Source organism: Lontra canadensis, unplaced genomic scaffold (genome assembly GCF_010015895.1).
Source record: "Lontra canadensis isolate GAN:19392208 unplaced genomic scaffold, GSC_riverotter_1.0 scaffold51, whole genome shotgun sequence".
In the NCBI taxonomy this organism is placed as follows: domain Eukaryota; kingdom Metazoa; phylum Chordata; class Mammalia; order Carnivora; family Mustelidae; genus Lontra; species Lontra canadensis.
The window spans coordinates 12,276,453-12,300,804 of NW_022631045.1; the positions used below are offsets into that span (position 1 = coordinate 12,276,453).

The 24,352-nt window shown below is 32.1% G+C and overlaps 2 long non-coding RNA genes across 2 annotated transcripts in view; both read right to left on the reverse strand.

Annotated features, from left to right (window-relative positions):
* The window catches only part of LOC116877377, a 73,982-nt gene that overhangs the window by 47,359 nt on the left and 2,271 nt on the right, over positions 1-24,352 (reverse strand). Inside the window, exons 3-4 of the long non-coding RNA XR_004384627.1 lie at positions 20,019-20,113; positions 12,392-12,458 (exon numbers count right to left, since the gene is read on the reverse strand). This is a non-coding gene — a long non-coding RNA (uncharacterized LOC116877377). The remainder of the gene's footprint in view (positions 1-12,391; positions 12,459-20,018; positions 20,114-24,352) is intronic.
* On the reverse strand, positions 6,215-11,436 carry LOC116877379. The gene is made up of 3 exons (XR_004384629.1): positions 11,396-11,436; positions 7,155-7,306; positions 6,215-6,318 (listed from the first exon to the last, which is right to left on the reverse strand). It is a non-coding gene; the product is annotated as an uncharacterized LOC116877379 (long non-coding RNA).

Genomic DNA, 24,352 nt, shown 5'->3' on the forward strand with positions numbered 1-24,352 from the left:
TGTATTTTTGAGGCAGCACAATATGGCCTGCACCTTTTCAAAATCCACAAACCATTATGTGCTGCTACTTTACTCCAAGGTTTTTGTTTTTTTAAATACACAATTGCACCTAAAGATATAAAAGATTTTTTTCTTTTAGAAGAGAATACATTAAGAAACCTATATTTAAAGATTAAAACTGATGAAAAGCTTCAGAATAGCGTAATAAAGTTTATTTCTACATCAAATGTTTAAGAAAAGCCTACTATGTGCAAAGCACATTGCTATAGGTTAGGAACACAAAGATGTGTAATATATGGATATGAAAAGCATTTTTCATCCTTTGTCAACTTAATAAGCCAATACCATTAAATATTTGATTAAATTTTTGAATGTTATAATATATAGAAATTATTTTTTCCTTTTATAAACACAAAGTGAATTAATAAAATTTGGTGTTTACCTTCGTAAGTGTTAATTTACAGACAGCATTGCATCCCTTGCAGTACACCTTTCAAAAGACCTCTTCATCAAGTAGGTTAAGACTTCATGTCAAGGGAAAAATAAGAAATGACATACAAACACTCAGTTTCAATAAACTTAAGTGGGCAAATGCAAATATACTTTTATTTAGATCTATCTAATCCATTTTGAGCCAGAATGCATGCATGACTGTGAGTAGGGGTGGTGGTGGGTGAGAGGCACAGGCAGACAAGAGAATCTTAATTGGGATCCATGTTGAGCATGGAGCCCACAGGGTTCCATCTCATGACCATGAGATGATGACCTGAGCCAAAATCAAGAGTCAGATGCTTAACCAACTGAGCCACCCAGGTGCCCCCAAATACATTTTTAAAGGAAAAACTTGCTTAAGATCTTAAGATTCTATCTCTTCCTCTCCCCGATACCAATCTCCTCCCGCAAAGGTAATTCCAGATTATGAAGCCTTGGAAAGATGAGTTAACTTCGTATTCAGAGATGAGAAATAAACTGGAATCTTGTGGCTTTAAATCTTCCTATATCCTACCTGCCTCCTCTCTTCACTAGGCAAGGAAGTATACTCCTAAACAGTTTCCACTTACTCAGATGTAGGAAATGCAATTACTTCTCTAAAAGAGACTATAAAACTACCATCATTCTAGTTCAAGCCTTGACAACCTTTGCTCCAGTTTTCTCACCATTAAAATGGCCATGCTAAAGCTATGGTATAGAGGAATGGAATAAGGGGATGTACAGTGAAATGTACATCTTCTCATATCTAATTGTTTACAAAAGCACAACTGTCCTACACTCTACATTTTTTGTGAGCATCTTCCCATTAAAAAATATACGTAGGAATCTCCCGAGCAACCTCTATTTCATATACTACTCTGCTCTATTACTGTCTCAAATTTCCTTTTTTAAAAAGATTTTATTTGAGTGAGAGAGAGAGAGAGAGAGAGCACGCGCATGCATGGGTGGGGGGGGGGAGGATGAGAGAGAAGTAGAAGTAGACCCTGCAATGAGCACAGAGCCTGATGCAGGACTCAATCCTGGGACTCGGATCATGATCTGAGCTGAAGGCAGTTGCTTAACCAACTGAACCACCACTCCTGTCTCAAATTTCTGCACAATTTTTTAGTATGTAATCAAAATAAATCTGTTTGGAATGACTTTGAGAAATACACAATATACACTTGCATTTATCAATTAAGGAACAGTTCTTCAGGCTTTCTCTCCCATAAACCCACTTTCCAAACAAAAAATACAAACATGCTTTTTCAAATATACAAAATTTATATATGTACATTTTTTCATTTAATAAATATCTTACTGAACACCTACTATGTGCCAGTCACTGTCCCAGTTGTTACACTAGTTAGTACACTAGTATACAGGCACAGTCCCTTCTCAGAAAGAATTTAAAATCATTTAAATTATAAGATACAAAATCATTAAACAACTATTCAAGACTATATATTGTTCTTGCTCCCCATAGTATATGTATACATTAACTCATGTATACATATACATGATAATAATAACGCATGATAATTTCAAAATCAAGAAGAAATCCATTGGTCACTTCTTCAATCTTCTTTCTTTTCTTTTTTGCTAAGTCTATATATTTTAAACAAAGTCAAAGGTGACAATCTTGAAAGAAATAAATGTGAATATTACAAAATGAAAGTCACTTTCATAAATTTTTTTAAACTTCACAGTAAGAATATCGTCTTTTTTTTTTTTTTAAATTGTGGCTATAATACACATAAATTTTACCATTTTATACAATTGTGTGGCATGAAGTCCAGTTACGCTGTTGTGTAACTATTACCACATTCCATCTCCAGAACCTTTTCATCTACACCAACTGAAACTGTACCCATTGAATACTGTCCATGCCTTCATCCCCTCAGCCCCTGGACACCACAATTCTACTTTCTGTTTTGATGAACTTGCTTACTTTAGGTACTTTATATAAATGGAATCATAAAGTATTTTTTTGAGTCTGGCTTATTTTACTTAAGATAACCTTTATCAAGGTTCATCAGTGCTGTTGCATATATCAGACTTTCCTTTTTATACCTGAGTAGCATTCAATTGTGTATATATACATTTTGTTTGTCCATTTATCTGTCTATGGACATTTAAGCTGCTTTGCTCTTTTGGCTATTATGATTAACTTGCTGTTATAAACATGGTACACAAATATCTATTTTGAATCCTGCTTTCAATTCTTTTGGGTCTAAACCCCAGGATTACATGGCACTTAACTCTATTTTTCATTTTTTGAAAAACTGCCACACTGTCTTCCATAGTAGGCTCTATCACTTTACACCGCCATCAGAAATGCAAGAGTTCCAATTTCTCCACATCCTTGCTAACATTTATTTTCTTTTAAAAATAATAGCCACCCTTATGGATATGAAGTAGTATCTTTGTGTGGTTTTGATTTTTTACTTCCGTAATGAGTAGTCTTTTGAGCATCTTCTGTTTATTGGTCATCTGTATATCTTCCTTAGTGAAATGTCTATTCAAGTCCTTTGCTCACTTTTTAACTGGGTTGTTTGGTTTTGTTGTTGTTGTTGAATTATAAAAGTTCTTTATGTATTCTGGATATAAGTTACCTATCAGATATATGATTTTCAAGCATTTTCTTCCATTCTCTAGGCTGCTTTTTCACTGTTGATAGTATCTTTGATGCACAAAAGTTTTAAGTTTTGATGGAGTCCAATTTACCTTTGTGTTGTTGCTGCCTGTGGTGCACTATAAATTGCTACCAAGTCCAATGTCATCAGGTTTTCCCTATAGTTTTCTTCTAAGAGTTTTAGTTTTAGTTCTTACATTTAAGTCTTTGATCCATTTTAATTTTTACGTATGGTATAAGGTATTACTTTATATGTTGATATCCAGTCCTTTTCCCATTGAATTTTTTTTTTTAAAGTAAGCTGTGCCAAATGTGGAACTTAAAATCATACCCCTGAGATCAAGAGTCACATGTTCTACCAACTGAACCAGCTGAATGGTCTTGGCACACATATTAAAAATCATTTCATCATATATGTGAGGGTTTATTTCTAAGGCCCTCTAGTCTATTCCATTGGTCTATATGTCTGTCTTTATGCTAGTACCATACTGTTTGATTACCAGGACCTTGCATGAACTTTTGAAATCAGAAGTGTGAGATCTCCAAATCTGTTTTTTCAACATTGTTTTGGCCATTTGTTGTCCCTTGAGAGCTTCTGTATACATTTTAGAGCAGTTTTTCTATTTCTACAAAAATGTCATTGGGATTTTGACAGGGATTGCATTGAATCTGTAGATCATTTGGATAATACTGTCATCTTAACAATACCAAGACTCCCAAAACATGAATACAGGATATTTTTCATTCTTCTAGAAAACCATGAGAGAGGTCTCTTCTCTCCCTTCAAATTTCCATACTCTCTCTCCTTTCCTCCTCATTTTCACCCAGGAAACAGAAGCTATTAAAAGAAAATTTTTGTCAATTTCTACTACATCTACTTACATATATATATATATATATATGCTGATATAACTCTTCCTTCTCTGTATAATGGATAAGCAATCACTGTTCTTAAGATACAAACCTTCTCTTATATACTATATTTTATCCTCTCTTGCTCACTTAAGGATATTCCTTTGGCACTCTCCCCTGCATCTTTAGTTTTTCTACTGGATCATTCTTACCACTAAAAAACCCACTATAATTTCTCTCATCTTAATATCATCTCTTAGAGGTTACTGCAATTTTATCACTGATGTTTTAATAAACACCCTCAGGGGAAGATATTTTCCTATTTTTATTTCTACTTTTAACGGAGATAATAAAAAAGAACTGCTTTCTATTTGAAAGCCTGATAGATTTAAGCTATTAGCAAAAGTACCTTTCACATTCAAGAAAAATATGGAAATTCTTGATTTAAATGTATGAATAAATTGAATAATTCCAGTAGAGGAGTTCCAGCCAGATAAATCTCCCTTTACCTGTGTTTAACAATAAAACAACAATAATCTCCCAGTCTAGTAAGTTTTGAGTCTTCCTTTCCACTTATAATGACCTTCTAAAGTAGGTTTTATATTATCATTTCAAGGAGGTTTTTTTTTTTAAAGATTTTATTTATTTCAGAGAGAGAGAGAGGGAGGGAGGGAGTGAGCAAGGGGGGAGGGGTAGGGGTAGAGGAAGAGCAGAATCCCCACTGAGCAGGGAACCAGATGTGGAACTCAATCCCAGGACCCTGAGATCATGACCTGAGCCAAAGGCAGATGCTTAACTGACTTGAGCCACCCAGGCGCCCCAAGAAGGGGTTATTTTAAACTATAAATTTCTTTGAATCTACAGAGGGCTTCATCACATGATAGAGATATTCAGATATTAATACATGCCATGAAAATATTTTTGCTCTTTTGTTTGGACATACCCACTATGTATTAGTACATTGCACTGGGTTTTTTAAATATTTAACTTCACTTTTAATCTGGTATCAAGACTATTTGTAATAACTACTTTCTTCAAGTATGCTTCAAATCCTGCAACATAAACCTGGTAAGGAGCTGGCTACATAGTCCCTGGGTCACAGAATGACTATACTTGCTCAGGCCAATGGAATACTACACTCATGGTATGAAATGTTGATTACTTACCTGGAGAAAATTTAAAATTAGTCATGCTGTAATATCTTCAAGAATAGGCCCAAGTTATGGGGTTTAACTAAACTGCGTGACAATTTTATTTAACGTAATAATTTTTTATTACCCTATTAAGAAACTGAAAGTTTTGGGGAGCTTTGGTGGCTCAGTTGCTTAATACAGACAGATAAACACCCAAAATATCAAGGTTTGTGTAATTAGGACCTATCCAGTATTTCCTACTTCTTTCCGATTAGAACCCTCTACCACTCCAGTTAAAAAGTCTCTTTTAAGAGACATGACAACCCAATACGGTATGTGGACCTTTCTAAAATAATCAGGAATTTCAAGAGAAACTAAATGTTATTACAGTAAGGGATTATTATTCATTTTATTATTATAAGTATTGGTGGCTATACATTTAGGGAAAAGATTCCTGTAAGTTAGAGAAGCATAGAAAGTATTTATAAGTGGACAAAAACTGATCAGGCATGTGCTGTGGCCACCAGGTAAATAGCAAATGGAATAAAATTACTTATCATGCTTTTAATAAATTGTTTTCAGTTCTTTATTCTCCTAAGCTATATATTCCCACCTGCTCTCTGAATCTTCACTGAAGCTGCTGCTGGAGGCTAAAATACTCCTAATCCCCTTTCTATTTATTCCTACTTTGAGGACAACTTAAGTGTATTCTCTCTAGTGCATTCTTACGTCAACCTTTCTGGATGATACTGAATTGCCCATTTATAAGAACTTCTGAATAGAGAAAATTATTCTCAATTCTGAGTACTGTGTTGAGCAAATAACTGGCTTAATTATTTTATATCTATCATCCATTCAATCTATTCAAACTGGACAACCTATACACCTACCAATGCTTCCTGGTATGGTCCACACCATTTTTCTACTTTTATACCTTAGTCCACTAAAAACATTATAGTACCTCCATTCCGTAAACTGTGCTTTCCATTTTGCTGGCTAAAAGAAAAGCCACATTCCTTAACTAGATATGGGAAGAGCCTTACTGGTTAGATGCAGAACCAAACAAAGAGCTATTAAAAAAAATTAGAAAACAGTACCATTCAGTTCTTGTCCTTTACCTTTATCAAAGTCCTAGTTCCAAGTGTGGTGGTTTATATTCTGGCTTGTAGGCTTTTAATTATCTTTATTAGCTTTTGATATATATCAACTTTTCATTTCTATGATCTTCTAAGGAAAAAAACAGTCATTTTGAAAGGTTAGACAGCTTAAGAAGTCAACTTGAAGATGAATCTGAGTACACAGAAATCTTTAAATACCTTAGTTTTCATATTAGGTAAAAAATTTAATAAAAACTTAAAACACAATAAAAAAGCTACAAATTTTATATGCATTAATGGTTTTCACCCCTCATCTCCTTGTAAATGATTTGTCACTCCAATTTTGATTCCATTAACATTTTTGTTTGGGCATATCTACTTTCTATCTTAATGCTGCTGTAATTTCAGTTAATCTAGTTTATATAAGGCATTACTGCACTTAACAAAAACATAAAAAATTCTAGGTATCTCTCCTAGGCTCTAAAATCATCCTGAGTGCAAAAGAGTTTAATAGTAAATTTCTGCATTTCCAATTTTATCAATATAATAAACAGCAGAAATAGTTTACTGAGGCAGCAAAGATACAGAACAGTGAATTTCAATCTGGGAGACCCAAGATGGAATCCTGGCTTTACCCTTCATGAATCCTTATCTTCAGTAAGTTATTTCAATACATGGAACCTTGAGTTTCCTTTTTGTAAAATGGGTTAGTAATGCCCAGTTCATAGCCCTGTTAAAACTGTACAAATTTAAACTTTTATGAACACATCTAGTAGTGAACAGGTATTTAATAAGTGACTGCTGAATGTAACTTCATAGGGTTTGCAACATACTTTGGACAAACAGGGTTTCAGTGGACTGTGATTGAACATGAACCAACAGTGCTGATGACAAAGAGAAAGTTAGTGGAATAAGGCAGGGTGCACTAACAGATCTTATTCATAAGAGAAATACTGTACTGTGTACCTCAAACCACACAGAGAACACTCAGTTCTGTATGCAATATTTTTGAAGGAATACTGACAAAACGTAGTGGATCCAAAAGTGGAATATGCAGGATACTAGTGATCTAGAATTCATACTATGAGAACCAGTGGAAAGACTTAGGTATGCTCAGCCTAGAGAAAAGACAGAAAAACTATTTTTAGAAGACCTATCTAGGGCCAAAGGATGAAATTATATAATGAACTGAAATCTCTCTTATGAGAATTTTATTTTTTTATCAATTATTACAAATGACTTAATTTATACCATTAAGGAAAAAAGCTTATCTATTATGGTTCTAATTCTAAAACTCTGAGGATTAAAATAAAATGACTATAGATCAATTAAAAATTTGAATTTTAGGAGCACCTGGGTGGCTCAGTGGGTTAAAGCCTCTGCCTTTGGCTCAGGTCATGATCTCAGGGTCCTGGGATGGAACCCCGCATCGGGCTCTCTGCTCAGCGGGGAGCCTGCTTCCCTTCCTTTCTCTCTGCCTACTTGTGATCTCTCTCTCTGTGTCAAAAAAAAAAAAAAAAAAAAAGGACTTTTATGGCCTTCTAGGTGGCTCAGTCAGGTAAGCAGCCTGAGATCCGGTTACAACTCAGGTCATGGGGCGCCTGGGTGGCTCAGTGGGTTAAGCCTCTGCCTTCGGCTCAGGTCATGGTCTCAGGGGCCTGGGATTGAGCCCCGCATCGGGCTCTCTGCTCAGCGGGGAGCCTGCTTCCCCCTCTCTCTCTGCCTGCCTCTCTGCCTACTTATGATCTCTCTGTCAAATAAATAAATAAAATCTTAAAAACAAAACAAAACAAAACAAAACAAAACAAAACAAAACAAAAACTCAGGTCATGATCTTGGGGTTGTGAGATCAAGCCCTGTGTGGGCCTCTGTGCTTAGTGGGGAGTCTGCTTAAGATGCTCTTCCTCTCCCTTTCCTTCTGCCCCTCTGTGTGCTCTCTCTCTCAAGTAAATAAAATTTAAAAAAACTGACTTTTAGAAAATTTCAAGCTGTCTTATTAAGGATTTGAAGAACAATCTGCATTTAAGTTCTGACAATAGGGCATTAACTATAAGGGGCATAAAGAAATAACTTGAGGAGAAAATTAAATGAAAATGAAACCGAAAAAAATTTTAAGAAATTTATTTACTGTATGTACCAGGAAGACTGAAACTAGCAGTCTAGACTAAAAAGTCAGGTGTGACTACTGACAACCTGACATGTATCTGTTTCAATTCTGCATTCAATTTATTCCTGTTTCATACAGAAATTACCTTGAAAACTCAATTTTAGTCAAAAAGATAGTGTCAAAGGGCAAGACTGCACTGAATAGTCTAGGACTGTTACCTATGTAGTATGTACGCTTAAACTTGAAATCCCTATTACAGCAGAATTTATCATATGTGTATGTTTATTTCCTATTTTAATTAAGGCCTGTGCTATTAAATTTTCCCTTGTTTTCATTTTCCTAAGAAAACATCAAAAGTAACTTCATAAATAAGAAATTCCCTCTCAATATTCTTTGACTCATCCATCTTGAACTGAGAAGTTGCTCAGGAAGGGTAAATAATGACTCCAACTCCTTTCTGTAATATTGGCACTAAAACTCAAATTTTATGGCTACCACTTTGTTGACAGCAGAAACAGCCTTGCATAGACAAAAGATCAGATTTTATTAATTTAAATTACTCTGTTGAACACATATATGTCAAACATTTAAGATCTTAAAGACAGGAACAATTGACATTTAATTAAACATTATCTAATTCTCAAAAAGAGCAGTTATTTGACCAATGACTGAAAAACGGTTGTAGCACATTGTAAATTTTCTCTATGCTCATAACCTTAGGACTTACCCTTGTAAGAGCTTAGACTTGATATATTTAACTAAATTAATATCAAATGGTATTTGCAAGCCTTCTTTACTACTAAATGCTGACAGTACCTAGCACCCTTGTAAATTTTTGATTGTAAACACTGCTTACCACTAATCAAAGTGCCGAAAGAGCAATCTGTTCTTTTTTTATCTCTTTTGTCACAAATCTTTCTCCCAGAAACATTCACATTATAAAATTATTCAAGATAATTAAAATTTCCTCATGAGTGCCACAGGTAGATAGCAATTTATAGAAAAGTAAATTTCAATCACAAATATGTAAAAATAGACTATTCAGCTATATTTAGTAACTCATACCAAAAGCATTACATTTTCATTGAAAATACAACAGAATTTATATCAGTTGCAATATTAATTACTTACTGCCCTACTAACATTCTGATTTTACTTACAGTACTTTTAGTCAGCCCCACATTTACATTACTTTTTGTAAAGATTTTACTTACTTATTTGTGAGAGAGAACATGGAGGAGGGGGGAAGGGAATTAGAGTCTTTGCTGAACAGGAAAGCTGGGCGGGGTGGAGGTGGGGGTGGCGGTGGGGTTGTACTCCGGGGCCCTTGATCCCAGGACTCTGGGATCATGACTGAGCTGAAGGCAGATGCTTAACTGCCTGAGCCACCTAAGTCTTCCTACATTATTTATAATTCAAGAAATGACAATTTTTTTCTAATATGGTATAATTGCATGCCATTGCTATTCTCTTAACTTTGATAACATTTCTAAAAACTTACCTACTCAGTCCAATGTGAGAAATAATTTTTGTCATTTATATTTATATTAGACTAGTTCTCTATAACAGGAAAATAATCAGTCTCCTAAATTACAAGGTCACTTGTTTCCATGACCTTTTTTTAAATTTTTTTATAGGACTAACAATGACAGCCCTGAATGAATTTTCTGCTTTATCTTCTGTTTCTTATTTAAAAAGTCAGTGTCTTAAAATTTCTGCTGTAATAGATTAGAAAGAAGCAATGATCTTAACTGCTGACAGTGTACCTAAAGGTGTTATTTCATTTAGCACCAAATGACATACCTAGTTATTTTAAGTTTATACAACGGAAATATGTAATTTAAGCATATGTACCCCAAACTGCAACGTAAAAAAGCAAAATACTGCTCAAAAAAGAAAAAGTGGGAAATTAAGGAAAGAAATATGATTATTTCTGAACGTTTTATGTTAAGCAATAAATATAAAAATGAACCAAAAATATGTAAAAATGAACCTGAAACACTGCTATTATTTAATTCTGACAGCATTAGATATAATGAAACACCAATATTCTATAAATTCTGGAATATCCACATTCTGAATAGTTTAAAAAAATACCCCTTTCTTGAAGAAAGAATGGCATTAAACAAACATAAGAGAATGACAGATGAGGGGATATACCCACATAATCATATAAAATTACTGAATACTGTCACTATGTACCCATTTTTCTAGGCACCGTTTAATTGGAAAAATCACCATTTTAATAACTAAGATTAAAGAGAACTCCACACATACTACCTAGAACAACCAGAAAACATTGCAATTATAAAATATAGCAAATGACCTATCTTTAAAAGATGCTGGACAATATGCAAGAAAGGTTATTTGCTTAGAAATTTATAAAGGAGATGAAATAAGATTAGGAATGTGACGTTATCTATGCTTATAAATCTGTTAGAAGTTAAATGATACCTATTTCTTTTTGAAAAGCTGACTGTTCTCCAGTATATACAGTTGGGAGTTCAATACCAATCAAAAAGATTTCTTTTTCTAAGATTTAAGCTAAAGTAAAACTGAGCTGGCTTCCAAGGGACCAATTAAGGAACTTATGCCTAAGCTATATAGGATTCTTTGGGGATTTGTAAATGTTTCCATTCTAGTTTTCCAGAGACAAAAATATAAAAAGGAAAAAATCGGAGAAAGAAGTGACCTGTGGTATTTGGCTACTACTCTTCCAACTGGCTCATTAATAAAGGTTTTCAATATTTAATTGATTTCTACCCTAAAAACTACTACTGAGTTCAATGGCTGATCTTCTATGATCACAAGGTCACTCCTCAACACATATACATTATTTACCAAGTCACTAATATAATGGTATTAGATGAGATAGGAGAAGAATCTGATGCACTGGTTTTCACTTCAATGGGCGATCCCTCAACACCAAGGACAGAAAACAGATGCACGTGAGTTTATTTAGAGATATAGAATTAGCTCAAGGAAGAGATAGAAATGAATCTTTTTGGTTACTGATTACCAGGAAAACAGTTATCTTGTACAGTTACCATGACCTTGATTTTAGAGTTTTTCTAGGGGTATGACATTGATTTCAGCTAACCTGTTAGAATTTTTAAGTTTCTAGGGGCACCTGCATAGCTCAGTTGGTGGTTAAGCGTCTGCCTTCTGCTCAGGTCATGATCTCAGGGTCCAGGATCAAGCCCCAACAGGGCTCCCTGCTCAGTGGGGAGTTTGCTTCTCTCTCCTTCTGCTCCTTCCTCTGCTCATGCTCACTCTTTCTCACTCTCTAATAAATAAAAGCCTAAAAAAAAAAAATCTGTTTCTCAAAACTTAAATCAATCAGGGTAAGAACATTTCTTATTCTCAGAAAGGTGTGTACATGCATATATCAAAGGAAGGAAAAGTGACTGCCTTCCTATTTTTCCTACCTTCTGAAGTTTAAAAGTTAAATTTTAGGTATCTCACAAAAAAGTCTACAGTGCAATCTAGTGAAATGCAAAAATAAATGAAAAAACTATTTCTCAAGTGAATATTTATAATTTATAAAGCCATTAAATAATTGTTAGTAAACCTGATTCATGATGATAATAAAAAAGATAATTAGTCATATATAAAGTCCTTTGAAGGAAAGTGTTTAAGATTGTGATTCTCAGATTCAGAGATGATAGGGCCTGGCTGTAAAATACTTCTCAAAATCGAAACTTACCCAAAGCAATGACATTATTCTTGCTCTAAATTGGGTTAAATCAATACCAAACTTCAATGTGTAGGGGGTAAGGGGAGTAAGAAAGTTGTCAATCTAGGGGTGCCTGGGTGGCGCAGTTGATTAAGTGTCCCACTCTTGATTTCGGCTCAGGTAATGATCTAAGGGTCATGAGGTCGAGTCTTGCATCAGACTGAACACATGGGGCCTGTTTAAGATTCTCTCTCTCCCTCTGCACTTGCCCCCCACCCCACTTGCTCTAAAAAAAAAAGTTGTTAATCTAGGCTAGTAGGAAAAAAATTCAGAAATAAAGCAAAACCTGTAACCAAACACTAACTTTTTATAAAAATGGTTGAGGTTAATACTAAATATTAATTGAGAGTTAATACTTACAAGATAAGAACTGCTGGGCTAAGTAGGGGACTGTTTTATTATGGTCTTCATTTTATCAATATCAAATCTAGGAAAAAAATAAGAGTGAAGACTTTAAAAATTTGATTACATTATGAAAGTTAGAAAATTTTCAATGGGGTTGATAATCATGATTTTCTGATCCTTATACAGCACAACCACAGATTATAAACACCCAGCAGCATTTGTATATTTTAGTCCAGAGCAGCTTAATTTCTTAATTTCTCTTCTTAATAGCTTCTTAATAGTAATAGCTATTACCTTCTCAAAGTTTAAAAAAGTCAAATATGTAAATGCAACTAAAACTCATACTTCAATGTCTAACATGGAGCACACTGAGCTCTTAATTTCTTTTCTCCATTACTATTACCTTCTCAAAGTTTAAAAGTCAAATATGTAAATGCAACTAAAGCTCATACTTCAATGTCTAACTTGGATCACACTGAGCTTCTAGAGGACATCACACAATTGCAGATATTTTAAGATAAATTCAAGATCATACCTCAAGACTGACCAGTCTTTCTCTCAGGCATATACATACACACATGTACACAATTGCAAAATCTAAAAATCCATATATTGCCCAAGAATTCTACTGTGAAACAGTATAAATACAGAGCTTAAATTGGGGTTTCAAATGCTTAAAGATATGTTGGAAAATAATGTTATGATCTATAGCCATAGCAATAGAAAATACTATTATGAAATTACATGAAAAAATGCAGGAGTAGTGATAAGAAAAATTGTTTCCAAGGTTGTTCTTTATTTACAAGAGCAGGAAGTATTAAAAGCCAGTATGCAAAGAAAGGAAACATTACAGCTTATCTTTAAAATTGAAAAAATTGAAAAATATACTAATTTAAACTGGCTAGAATGTTTACTTTCTGTGGGCCATGACTATAACTTGTAGTTCTTACACTAATTAATGCTTAAGCACTTACTACAAGATACACAATAGAGTAAGTAAAATAAACTCATCTATGCTTTTAATAGAGCATTCTAAGTACACATCTTATTGTAGAATATCTTCACCAAAATAAAGACAGTACAATTTTTGGATATATTTGAAAAAATATCTTAGTAAAAAATATCTTAGTAAAATTGAGTATACATAGGCTTGAACCTAACAATCTAAAATCCACAAATCTTCAATCTAAACAATCTAAAATCCTAAAAATCTTCAAATCCACAGAAAAATCAAGCCAATACCAAAATGAATCCCCACATTCTACCCGTGGCCTGCTGACTGAATTCTAATATAGTACCATGCTTATTTTGTTTTATGTGTCTTTTTTTAAAGAAAAAAAGACAATACATATAGTTGAGTCCTTTCTGTACCATCCCCTGATCCCATTAACCTTCCTAACATAAAATCACAATCTTGAATTTGGAATTTATTTCCAATGCACGCTTTTATACTACTACTATTATAAATTCAAGTACTTAAAACATATCATTGTTTTCAAGGTTTATTAAAATGTAATATCATATATACACATTCTATAAATGTTATTATATAATACATATCCTTTTGTAGTTTGTTTTTGCTGAAGACATTCATTCATGATCATACACAGAGCTCACTTTAATAGCAGTATAATAAACAGTTCATCATATGACTATGCCACAATTCACCATTCTCCTGTTGCTTAATGTTTACAGTGCTTTTGATTTTTTTTCTATTAAAAATAAAAGTAATAAGACTTTGTCATACATGTCTCAGTTTATCTAGAACATCTACGAAATGGAATTGTTAGGTTCAAGCCTATGTATACTCAATTTTACTAAGATATTGTCAGATGCTCCCACAAGGAGCATATGAAAAGTTCATTTTCTCCAAGATCTCGAAGTACATTTAAGAAAAAGAGCCACTATCTAGAGGAGTATTTTCAAAATTCTTAAGTGATCAAATCCTTCTGTTTTTATCAAGTGTAGGTCTAACATAGGTATACTAAATGTTTTAAACAAAAGAGACTAAAATTTGCCCTAAGGTACCTGCACAAAAATAAAGCTTTCATGATAGAGATTTTCCTCATATGACTGAGGAAATACCAAGACTTCATCTAGAACTACTGTGGTAGAAATGATAAGATTCAGCATTAGTTACTAAGCTTAGATCCGCAATGACCAAAGAGGGTAGGGGGAGCAGAAAATATAAATGGTTAATTATTGTGAAGAATCCTCCCCCATTTCATTTTGGGCAGTGCTCCTCACATGTGGTGCTTCTTAAAAAACTCACTTGGAGCTTGTAAAAAATACAAATTCCTGAGTCCTAGGGCTCCAGAGACTCTGATTCAGCAGGTCTGATAAAATGCTTTGTTCTTCTAAGTTATTCTGGTCCACAGACACTTTAGTAATTCATAGTAAAAACAAGGTGTTTTAAATATAAAGGATTTTGTAACTCACTTTTTAATTAAGAGAGGTAACTAATTAAAATGTTACCTGTTAAATTACATCAACATGAATTACATCAAACATCCTGGTAATAGCAAAAAAAAAAAAAAAAGTTATGGTTGAGTATGTTTGACACTTCATGTTAGACCAGGTTTTAGGCTCATTTATTATTTCAGGTAAGCACATACTACAACAAAGCTTGTTTTGATAGTATTAGGAGAAAATTCATATTCTGAATTTACTGTTATTGGAAATGGAAAACATTAAGAGTGGGTGTGATTAGTTGTGATTTTAATGAAGGTAACCAAGGAAAAACAATGATTACCTTTTTAAAAGAATGCTACTGCAAATGTCAAGACTTTAAAGTGGGACATTAGGTTTATACACTAAAAATGTCATTTGTAGTTTTCCACCTAGAATGCTACAAATAAAATTGGAACTTTAATAGCAATTTAATATTCACTTCCCTGTAACTACGACCTATTGTAATTTTATTCAGGTACAAGATGAGAAAAATGCACAGATATTTAGGTTATGCAAATATGTGCAAATTCAAATTGTAAAAATAAAAAAAACCCTATTTATATTACAAAGCCTTATTTCCAGAAGATTTAGAATAATCTTTATTTCTAGATATAAAGTTCAGATATACAACATTTTAATAGAAAATGTGAAGACTTACTGAGTTTCCAGCTGTAGCCTGCTTTGTGATTAAATTAAACACTAAGCAGTATGGGGTATTCTTTTTTAGTTATAGTGAAATCAACAAGAATTTGGCCTTGTTTAGACTAGGCTACAAAACAAAGATAATATAGGCCCAGAATATGGATCCAAAGTGAAAGAAACACTCCTGTGTGGCCACAGTCAACTTTTCTTTCCTTAATATAACACCTAACTTGTGCTATCCAGTAACTAATAATTTTTTTTCAATCTACCAGCTTAAAAGTGAAAAACACGAAACACACCAAACATACTTCCAGAAACAAGAGGATTTTCCATTCAAACAGATGGAATTAACTGATAAAAATTAAATGAACTAAAACCACACAGTACATAATAGAAAATAATGTAAGTCTATGAGCTATAAGCAGAAAACTAAGTTTCCTTTATGCAGCTTGGAAGAAAGTAACTTTTTGTCAAAGAATATATTCATTATACTATATATGGGTTATAATGACAGTTGGGCCCTTCCTACCTGGTCTGTAAAAGCTCCTGCAGGCTCCTTTGGCCACCATTATTGCATACTGATGCTATTCTATGCAACAGCTGACAAGCAGTAGCAATCTCCCAGTCCCTGTTCCCAGCTGTAAGGGACAAGAACAAGGGCTGTGGTGATACTTGTTTATTCATTGTTGTTGCTGCTGCTACTGAAGCAGCAAGTTAAGAAAAGCATATGCAACTGACACAGAAGACAAAAATGACTCTAGTCCAACCTACCTAACTGGTCAGCTTTCATCATTCTATGATAAAATTGCTTAAAGAGAAATTTTTTCTTTAAAAATTAGGATGGGAAGAGAAGAAGAAAAGACAAAATGAATGTTCTGATCAGAAAGGGAACCTATACTGTATCTAAGGAAAAAAATTAATGACACTTGTAATGATCTTCAGCTCCTAGTTTAGATTTAACTCAATTATCAACATTCTCAGAAGAGTTTTAACAAGGTTTGGCATGAATTCATAAATCTGTATTATCTTTCCTATCCACTCTACTGGAAAATAAGTACCTAAACTTTAATCAAGAAATGAAATTATATTTTGCTTATAAAAAGTTCCAGGCTCCCAAGTTCCACATATCTAATCATCACCATATGTTTGACATCAGATCCTATTAACAAAGAAGTAAGATTTTAGTCCATAAATATTTAACAAAAACTCCAACCTTTAAAAAAATTCCTTCTTGTAATTTATCTACTTTAAATGTGTACTACAAAGCTAAAAACTGAGTATAAGTACATAAGATCAATGATGAGTAACAGAGAAATATTTATTCTGTCAAATTATCTTTAAATTTAAATGTGATATTAATTATAGATTTATAACTTCAATTTTAAATGCAATCTTTATCCTTTAATACCTTAGGCAATTTTTGATTTTGAAAAATATTTAAGAAGTCAGAAAAATTAGGAATCTATAAATTATTTTTAAAACACTAGAATTGGCTGATAAGTCTAAATAAGATCTAGTCAAGAAGGCTAGATTTGGGATTTTTTAAAATAGAAGTATCAAATACAGTAATATTGAAAATTCAGATCAAAATATTTTGGGAAAAAGGGGAAAATATTTTATTTTTATAAAAATTACAAAAACAATTGGTCTGCTTAGCAGCAGTCCAAAACCAAATAATGCTAATAAAAATAAAATAAATAATTCTGAGGATTACAGGATAACAAAAGTACTAAATATTTTTATTATGAAAGCCAGAGAATGGAAAAAACTGACAGCAAATATCAAAAAAGAATTTTTAAAAATTAAGACATTTATAAAACAGTAATAAATTAATAAACTATTAACTAGCAGATTAATCAGTCTCAGGAACTACATTTGAAACACACTGCAAGTTTCTCTTCCAAGTGACTCTCATCATGAAACAAGAAAGCAAAACTAAGTCAAATCATGTATGTTAATGAAATACCAAGTGTGATTTGGGGTGCTAAGGACTGAAATTCTACTTCAAAATATTTAATGAAAAATTTAAATCATCTCATTAATTAAATAACACAGTTTGAAGATGCTTAAAAAATAAAATTCTGAAAAGAAAAAATAGATTAAGTATATATTTTATTTGTTGGTCAGAAAATAACCCCAAATATATACAAAATTGCTTCAAACATTTAAAAACATTTTAAGAAAGTTAATTGTCTATTCTTTAATGATTCTCAGCAACATTAGAAAATCTCAATAAAGGAAGCTGTTACAGCTGAGAAACTGCAAATATGTTGTCCTTATAAACTAGAATTATGCATCAATGACTAATAATGAATAATTTCAAGTCCCTTCACATGTAGACATGTTAAATTACTTCTGTTCTAGTTTATCCAAAATATTCTTTTCCCCCAAGAGTAACTATTTCAACAAAACAGGAACACTGACAGTATAGCTATATTTTAGGAACAATTAAGAATTTTTTCTTGAGAAAATGAATGTCATTTAACCCAGAAAGTGCATTTAACCAAAAATGTAACTGCTGCACAAAAAAGAAGTCTATCAGTGAAAAAAAAAAAATAACATAGTAAAACCTTTCCTCCAAATCGTGACATAATAAACTACTTATCAAGGCTTAGCTAGATATAATCAGGTTTGCAAATTTAAAACACTCAAAATCCTTAGAAAATGTCCTTTAAGGGGTAAAGGCTAGCCAATCACGCATAGCAGTAAAAGCCTTTATTAACTTGTCTCCTAAAATAACATACACTACTAATTAGGTTAAAGTTTCTTACTCTGTAAGAGCTGACCAAATACAAGAAAACTATTAATATTTGCATCAAGTCTCTTAGATGTTAAATTATTTAGGAAGCTAAAAATCTGGAAGTTTATAAGCCAATATATAGCTATAGAGGGATGATTTTATGATGCTAAATGTCTGTGTTCAAACAGTAAGTTTTGACAATTTTGAAGATCTCAAATCATTAACACTCTAAATCAGAAAGAACTCTGTGGATTTATGTCTTTATTTAAAATATGAATTCAAAAGCTATGTTTATTCCTCCCTTTAATAGTAGGCTGTGTGTAAAAGATATCTGGATTGAAAGTGATAAACTGTATCTAGTTTTTTTTTTTTTTCCCCAGACACTCAGAAACCGTATTTTTCACTTTTCATCTTAATGTTGTCTAATCTGAAAATCACTGGTTAAATCGGGGGGGGGGGGGTTGTATTCGATTTGATCCTATTCAAACTAAGCTGCTTTTTCATAACATTCTCAAGTCTAAGTTATAAAGATATTCTATACCTTGTATTTATCTCGAGCAATATAGTGACACTTTACAGTATGATGACATCAATACCTGAACGTCACCCTTACATTAAACTGATTTCTATTAAATTTTAACATTTTATGTAACATTAACTGTTAGTGGATTCATATTCCTGGATTATCTAATATCTAATAATAAATATCAAATATTAGTTTTTAATATTTTGGTATATATCTCAATGTTCAAACACACATTAGAGAATTTGGAAAAAACTGAACGTTGTTTAAAGATACAAGCAGTTCTGTGACCACAATTACACTTCGTTCTTAAGACTAAATTACATTTTTCTATGAAAATAAATCTTTATCTCCCATATCTAATATGTATAAAGTAAATATTTTTAGGTGAAAAAAAATTTAAAGAAAAAACTGTAGTATGCTCTATTTTAGAAGACCTCACTTTAGCAAATAGTTTTTTTTTAAAATTATGGTTAGTACTTTATCATGAGACTAATATTTTTAACATGGAAAAATTAATCAATACTTAGTAATATTGTTCAATAAATTCATTTATATTATATTAGATCACTATTTAGCAATCAAAATTTTTATTAGGTAAGTATCTGAAACTTTCAACTAAAACTATAAAAACGAAAATAAATAAACTAGAAAAGTGGCTCTTCTGATAAAGTATTTTGGAGGTAAAAATAAGTTACTGGAAGTTTTGGCAGTTTACATTTTTAGAGTTGCAATTTTTCATATTAATAATTTAAATATTTTACTCAGAGTATTTATGAGTAAGATAGTAGTTTCTGCTTAAGAAAGTGGGTTTTTCAGTTTCAACCAAAATGCCACTTTTGGTTAGGATGGTATTTGGAATACTCTAAATTCTCTTAAAATAGTCTAATCTTATCTAATCTTACAGGCTTTATCTATCACTATACCTGCCAAAGAGTTGAGAACCAAATTCTATTTGATTTAAACCTCCCATTTTGAGACGGAAAGTCCTATTTAATTCACACATATATATATAACCTTAAGAAAAAAGAAAAATCACTCTATGTACTTATTTTTAGAATAACTTCAATTGGAATTGGACCTAATAAAACATAGTGAGACTATCCATTATATTTAAAAATGTGGAGTTTTAATAAGCAAGAGAAGTCCACTTGAGCCACTTCACAGATTTCTATTAATAAATCTTTATTGATTTTAGATCACTTAAAAAAGTTCTAGCTTTACTGTCTAGTCCAATTATATTGCAAAGATATAAAATATTACCCTTTTAAAATTCGTTAGTATACCTTAATCTCCTATCATGTTCCAATGCATTATGTGAGTGTTCAATCAAAGAAGTTAGGTTGTTCTCCAGAATTGGCTCTCTCCTAAAGGTCAAAACCTGCAATAAAAATGTCATGTATTATAGCATGAAGACACTCAACAGATTTCCGCCTCCTGAAGCTCCACAATTGATTCCTGAACACTGAGGTAAAATCTTCAAAATGACCCCAATCTTGCCCGTGTTCAAAGAAAACCTAACTTGAAAATAATGTTTCTTAAGTAGAAATAACTTGATTAGAAACACCTGTGATATGCTTTATCATCTGAAGCCTCTTCAAGCAAATCAGATTAATATGTTTCTGCTTTCATTTCTCTTTAGGGCATTCATTTTCAAAGTTGTGCGTGTGTGTGTGTGTGTGTGTGTGTGTGTGTAGGTAAGTATTGGAGGACATTTAAAGGGGACTCCATAAAGAATATATCAGAAATACAGTTTGTGCCTCCAAAACTCATAAAATCCATAGTTAAAAAAAACTATTCAAAGGATAGATTTTAAACTACCTTTCTCCCCAAATCATCGAATATTTTAATGATGACAGAAATTACCATTACTAAGTTTTAGTCTTTTGCCTTGCCTGTGTGAACAAATTATACTGATATTTCTGAATATTTTAAGACACTATGGTTCTAACAGAACAAAATTTACAATTAAATTTTTAAGCAAAATATTTATTAGTAAAAGTGGATGGCTACTGGGCCAATGGTTTTTTTAATATTTCCAAATAAATGTGGTGTAATCAAATGTATTCAAGAAGCTTCTTCATTTGTTCCACCTGAATCTCAATGATATAGCGGCAATCAACCATCTAAAAATACAAAGTTTAGTTAAATTACCAAAGGCTTGTAACATACTATATGTTAACCATAATGCTCAGAGCTTTCTACTTTTATTTAAGGATAGCTTAGGAAAAGATACGAAAACCAAAAAAACTTTATTCCTCTGCCGCCAAATAGTTGACTGTTTAATGACAAAAGCTACACAAATGTAACTGACAAATACCAATCCAAATACCATGACACTTTTAAAAATTAAAGTCACTTCCACACAGTCTTCCTCAAAAGACACAAAGTTTTCTGTATTTGAGCACTCTGAAAATTAAGGTATCGTAACTTTAAAAATCACAGAAAAATAGTAGAAACCAGTATGTACTCCATGCCAAATGTTAAGTTTTTAAATAGCAGAGAAACAGCAAATACTAGATAATAAAGAACAAAAGACGTTTGAATGTAAGACAAATATTAAACCAAATGTGTGTAAGAGAAAAAGATGTAAAAAAACCCCCTGAAATAGTATAACTCAATGCCAAATCTATTACAAAATACAGTTTATTATTTAACTTAGAACCCAGGGCAAAGTCTTTTCAGTGCAAAGATTTTTTAGTGAAATAAGACTGGAATAAACCAAAGTATATTAAACTTCTCATAATTTGATAAAAAATGTTAAGAATTATATACATAATTTCAATTCCAGTATTTGAAACTTGTCTTTCTAAAAGGAGATCCTAAAAGGAGACAGAGAAGAGGAGAAAAAAAGGCAAAAGAAAATCATTTCCCTATACGAAAGCAATATTTATAGGAAGGCTTTACAATTATTTGTATATGCAAACAGACAAATATACAAACATGTATTAGTAATGTGATATTCTAAAATTGATGTTACTCTTAAAATATTAAGACAATCACAACTTTAAAGTTCTAATACTGTCACTTGTAAAAATTTAAGCAAAAATGGCTTAATCTAATTTTTGACACTTATTTGAAAGAAAGTGTTGGTTATTACTGATTTCCTTTGGTCTTAAAGAGATTTGGGGATACCAAATTTCAGCAAGTCATAGTCTGAGCCTAATAACATGCCAGAATTAGTTGCCTGGCCAGTGTTTCTAAGTTTGCTGAGTAAAAATTAATAATAAGAAATAAAACTACATGTAAATGAATAGTATGACAATTCGAAGAAGTGTTTTCTAGTTGTAAGACCAAATAACCTGTTTCTTCCCAAAAAGGGTTAAAAAAAAAAAAAAATCACTGTGGGAATTACTAAGCTTCACTAAACAAAAGGAAAAAAAAGGCAAGAGCAAATTTAAGGCCATTAATTTTTTGAAATGAGATAAATTTTTATAGAATAAAATTTCAAAATATTGTGTCTGATTCTTTTTAATTGGAGAAAACTTACGTATCATGTAGAAGAGATATCTAATAGTCTCTGGGCATTTATTTTTTCTTTTAGTAAACCAAATTAACTGACCAATATCAGTATTTCTAGATGAAGTACACTGTGACATTCTGAATAGTAACTGCATACCAATAAACAGAAATGTATATTTACACACGTTTTCACAAAACAAAAACCAGACAAAAATGTAGTACACAAAGCATGATGAAACAGGGAATCCAGAATACGAAAGCTATTTTGAAATTTTCATCCTTAGTTCCAGTTCTTGATAACGTTAAAAGTGATATTAATTTGATCAGAAAAAAAATGTGGTGCTACATGTAAACACCTGAGGCTGCATTTTGTAAATGTACAACTAAGACAAATTAGCAGCATTAAAACAAAGACTAAATTGCACTTTTATTTGGAGTTTTAAAAATACTATGAAAGGCAAACAAATGAAAATCAGTGCTACCCGGAAGACAAACACCTTACCTCCTCTAGTTCCCTCTCCCTCACATTATATAAACTTAGCTTTTAAAAAGAGAAGAGCTACTGTAGCAACACCTTTCCCCATCATTATTTTCCAGTGATAATATATGACTTTTCTAGTCCTCACAATAGAAAATAAATTAGAATTATCAATTTCCAGAGTAATATGTGTAATACACATAACAATAAAAAAATACAACTGTTGGCTGTCATACCTACATGCCCACAAATCTAAAAACCCAAATCTTCCTCTTATCTAGCATCACAAGGGAAAATATCTTGAACGCTGTGGATTTTATTTAGGTGCTAGTGCATTCTCAAACTTTAAGTGTAGTATTTTAAATAAAGGAATCCTTCACTTCTTTTAAAAATGGCTTATTAAACAAAACAATTCTTCACCATCACCCCTCAAAACAAAAAAATCCCATAAACCAAAGCACTAAAAAAGTAGGGTTAAATTTAACCAGGCTGGTGGAATTTAAAGTCTTTTCCCACCCCACCCTCAGAACTCTGCAAGTCACATAATAATTTGAATGAAAATTAAAACACAAAACCCCAAATAAAAATTAAAAAAGCAAAACCTGCTAGACCTGGTATCATAGATAAAATTACATTTACAATAGAAATGGGGTCTCCTACAACTTCATTAAGTCAAATTTTATAGAAAGGATAATTAGCACCTTTCATGAAATTTTCATGAGATGATTCAAAATAAACAGCTTTGAAAAAAGGTAATGAACAAAGATTCTGTAATTGCAATTCCTGTTATAAAGGCAATACACAATAGTATGATTTACAAACTCAGCTATTCCACTCAATATCTCAATATAAATTATATTTATAACCCTACAGAGATTTATAAAAGTCGTGGAATCTTTTCATTTGAGTATTTTCTAACAATGCATATTTGACCTAATATGAAACCATAAACTGTAAGTTTCAAAATTTCAACCCCTATTCATAAAACAACATTGATTTCTATTAAATTCAAAAAAATATTTAAAAAAGCATCTGCAGCTATTTTGTTTATCACTGAGTTTACCGATTTTCTTTGAAAACCACACCCGCCTTTTATCAAGATGCAATTAAACGGAATGACAAGCTTGGTAATAAATAGAAATATATTGACGGCTGTCTCAAGCAACATTAAACAAAAATCAACTGAAAACCAACCAAGTAAGACACAACACACCCACACTGTTGTATGCATTATATTTCTTCACAGTGAATTTATCAAAGGAATGAAATCATACATGGGCACCTGTGCATACTTACCTGTTGTACTGTTTAAATTATGCAAGATAAATTTCTTATAAATAAAGTTTTAAGTCCACAGCAATGGCTGAATTAGCAAAATCCATGTATTTTAAGTTAGATGTGAAAAAAATTTAAATACATCCAATTTTTATGCAGAATGTGGAGAAGCTCATTCCTAAGAAAATTAAAGTTTCTTTTCATCAAAATAAAAGAAACTATTCTCCCGTAATCTCCATCGAATATGTAGCTTAAGTTGAAAAATTTCTGTCAAAGAAATAAAAAACCTAGATCGTACAGTCAGTTTTTAACCAAAAAAGAACGGGGGCAAATACGTTAAAGTCTTGCAATTTCAGCCAGCAGAATTAAAATTTTTAAGAAAAGTGACTCCTCAGTTTTACTTTT